A 3,455-nucleotide genomic window follows, 5' to 3' on the forward strand; every position below is an offset into this window, starting at 1 on the left:
CAGCTTGGGGACGTTTCCCCTGTGAGGTGCTGATGGCTAAGGAACCCAGCTGGCAGGTCTGGCAGCCGGGGGCAGCACAGCTGTTCCGAGTTGCCCGCCAAGAGCCAGGAGGTGAAGGGAGTGGCTTCCTGTTGAGCTGAGATCTTTGGCTCCAGCTTGGAAGTCAAGGCGTCCCCAGAAACAAAAGTGCCAGGCAGCCCACTGAGGTTCTGTGGAATTTTCATTATAACGCACAGAACCCGGGCCTAGATCAGGTGCTTGACTCCACCAGTGTCGGCGTCTCAGGCCTTCAGGCAATGGTCATCCTGAACAAACACGGGAAAGATGCTGGCTCAGCTCTGGGCCCAGCACTGGCAGGAAGGGACCACTGTGGGGCGGGGGAGTGGCGGGGGGGGTAGGTCAGAGCCCCTCCTGGAGACTCCCCAGATTTTCTGATGTGCTGACTCTGCAAGAAATGCCCATAGGATTCACTGGTCTGAGCAAGACCTCCACCCACGAGTTACAGACATGGCCGAGGACTGCAGCAAAGCGCTCTCCTGTAGAGCGTGATAGATGCCTGGGGCCAGCGACCCAGGCTGCAGTACCTGGGTTTGGGCATCAGGGACAAGGATTTCTACTCACTGTACCTCCACCCCAGACTACTCTGACACGCAGGTTGTTGGTCCAAGCGTGGTTTTGTCCCACTATCGTATCTTATATGATGTGATATGTGTGTGTGTGTGTGTGTGTGTGTGTGTGTGTGTGTGTGAGAGATGTATCATTTATACATGATGTAGTGATGGTGATTAGACTGAGGATTTAGCCCGTAGTTTGGGGAATGGACAGAAATCACACCTGGAGGAGACTGTATGTAAATCTGAGGACACTGGACTCGGAGGTTGAGAACTTTTCTGAAGGGCCCCTGCCACCATCACTTTTGGCAGCAAGATATCACGTATCAATCCTGCTGGGAAGGATATAGTGCATCTTCAGTTGTGGCAGTGAGAATGGAATCATGACAGGGTGTTTTGGGAGCTAAACGTGTAGGAGGCGGGCTGGGTTGGTAAGGGATGGAAGGCACTGGTTGAGTGGCCACACACACACCACCCTCGGTAAACGGGGTGTCTTAGGCCCACCCCAGCACCCTTCCATGCCTGCACCCGAAGCCTTATGGCGTTGGGCAGCAAAGGCTGAATTGGCTGCACCTGAAGAGAAAAGCCGAGGTCAATTTGTGGCCAAGACCTTAGATGAAATGATGCAGAAGCCACGAGAAAGCGGAGACCACACAGTAGAAAGAGGATATACAAAGTAGAGAGAAAAGGCAGGTGTGAGAAGAGCCCAGAGCAGACAGAGCAGAGGCAGGACTGGCGGGTCCCCAGGGCTGCCTTGGCCTCTGACATTGGTCCATGTTGTCCCAGTCCATGTGGAAACCTACAGGAAACCTAGCTGGTGGATCTGACTCTTGCAATGCAAAGAAGCTAAGTGACATGGGACCCTACCTACAGCCTCCATGGTTTCTGCTTTTCACCCTGTGAGGTCTCTCCCTCCTCCTTGGGGCCATGGCTTATTCATCTGTTTAATCAGAGCATCTGGCCCTGTGCAGGGAACCTTGTAGGTGCCTATTAATGTTTAAATAAATATCTGTACTTATCACAACAAGCCTTGGCCCAGCCCTCACTGAGAGGCTGTGGAATAAGCAGCAGCACAGATTTTAGATTCAGTACCCGTATCAGCCATGTGCAAGGAGGTGAGCTGGGCCAAGGAGATTCTTTCTGGGCGTCTGAAGTGGAAAACAAGTAATGAAAAGGCAGTTAACAGTGGGAGCCAAGCCTTCAAGGACATGTGGTGAAATGGACAAGCTGTGTGGACATTCAGTGTTCTTGCTTGTAACAGGGAGGTGGTTATGAAGGAGCTCAGAAGTAGAAGGAGATCCCAAAATGGTGGACATGAAAGCGTTTTGCGACCTGTGAAACGAACACAGGTATCCATGATCAGTAAAGCTGATTATAGGGAGCTCTCCGGTGGTCTAGTGGTTAGGATTCCAGGCTTTCACTGCCGTTGGCGAACTGAGATCTCACAAGCCGCGAGGCATGGCCAGAAAAAGAAAAAAAGAAAGAAAGAAAGAAAAGCTGATTATAATTCTCATGCATTTTTTGTTTCTGTTTGTTTTTGTTTTTTCAGTGTAAATAGGTATAATCTCTATGCTTTCTTTTTTTAAAAATTTTTATCAGAGTATAGTTGATTTACAAGGTTGTGTTAGTTTCAGGAGTACAGCAGAGTGAATCAGTTATACATATACATATATCCACTCTTTATAAGATTCTTTTCCCATATAGGTCATTACAGAGTACTGAGTAGAGTTCCCTGCGCTATACAGTAGGTGCTTATTAGTAAGTCTCATGCATTGTTGCCAATCTACTTGTGTGACTGTAATAGGGAGAAGAAACTTTGTATTCTCTTACAAGTTAGTCACTAAAGGAATGTTGCCTATAAGCTTAAATTATACATAATGGCCCATCTCTGGGAACCCTGCCTCCCAGGTAATGAGCATTAAGCTAAAACACCTTTGTTTAGCTAACAAGGAAACTTCCTGACCAGGCCCACCTGTGAATAGCTGCAGCAAGGAAGAAATCCCTTCTGGAGTCTGGCCAGAACCAGGACTTTACCCCCTCCTCTTTTAGTATAAAAGAAGCCTGAATTCTAACTCAGGGAAGTTGGTTCAGTGGGACGCTGGTCTACCATCTTCTCAGTCTGCCGGCTTTCTGAATAAAGTCATGATTCCCTGCCCCAGCAACTTGTTACTCGATCTGTTGGCCTGTCGTATGGCAAACAGTATAAGCCAGCCAGGGCTCTTGCTGCCCGTGGCCAGCCAGCTCTGCTTGGGGAATTTTTGGGTAAGGCCCTAGCAGCTGCTGCGACCACTTGTCCTGAGGATATTCCTTTTAAAGTTCCCTGAAGCTGCACTGGCTGCCCCAGCTCTTGGCAGTTGGAACAAAGGAATCAACATCTGGGAGCCGATGGGCTCCATACTGTAGGGTAAGTCACTCCAGTGTGTAAAGCTGGAAACGTTATTTCCTCTGTGTTTGGGGATATTTTCTCTAGAATAAGCTAATTTGTTTTGTATTTGAGTGGGGTACCATGTTGGAAAGAGGATAAGAGGAAATTGTTGGTGGACTTTTACCCGATTTGTGAACTGGTTCATTTCTTTGGATGTGCTGGTTTGTGTGTGCTTGGTGTTTTTGTTTTTTGGAGTTTCTGTTGTTGCTGGTTTTGGCTGCGCTGGATCTTAGTTGCCACATGCGGGTTCCCCGACCAGGGATTGACCCCGGGCCCCCTGCACTGGGAGTGCAGAGGCTTAACCACTGGACCACCAGGGAAGTCCCTGTGCTGTTTTTGTCTTGTATTTATGTCTTTAAAAAATGGGGGGCTTCCCTGGTGGCGCAGTGGTTGAGAGTCCGCCTGCCGATGCAGGGGAC

The sequence above is a fragment of the Lipotes vexillifer genome, unplaced genomic scaffold (assembly GCF_000442215.2).
Source record: "Lipotes vexillifer unplaced genomic scaffold, Lipotes_vexillifer_v1.1 scaffold611, whole genome shotgun sequence".
NCBI lineage: Eukaryota > Metazoa > Chordata > Mammalia > Artiodactyla > Lipotidae > Lipotes > Lipotes vexillifer.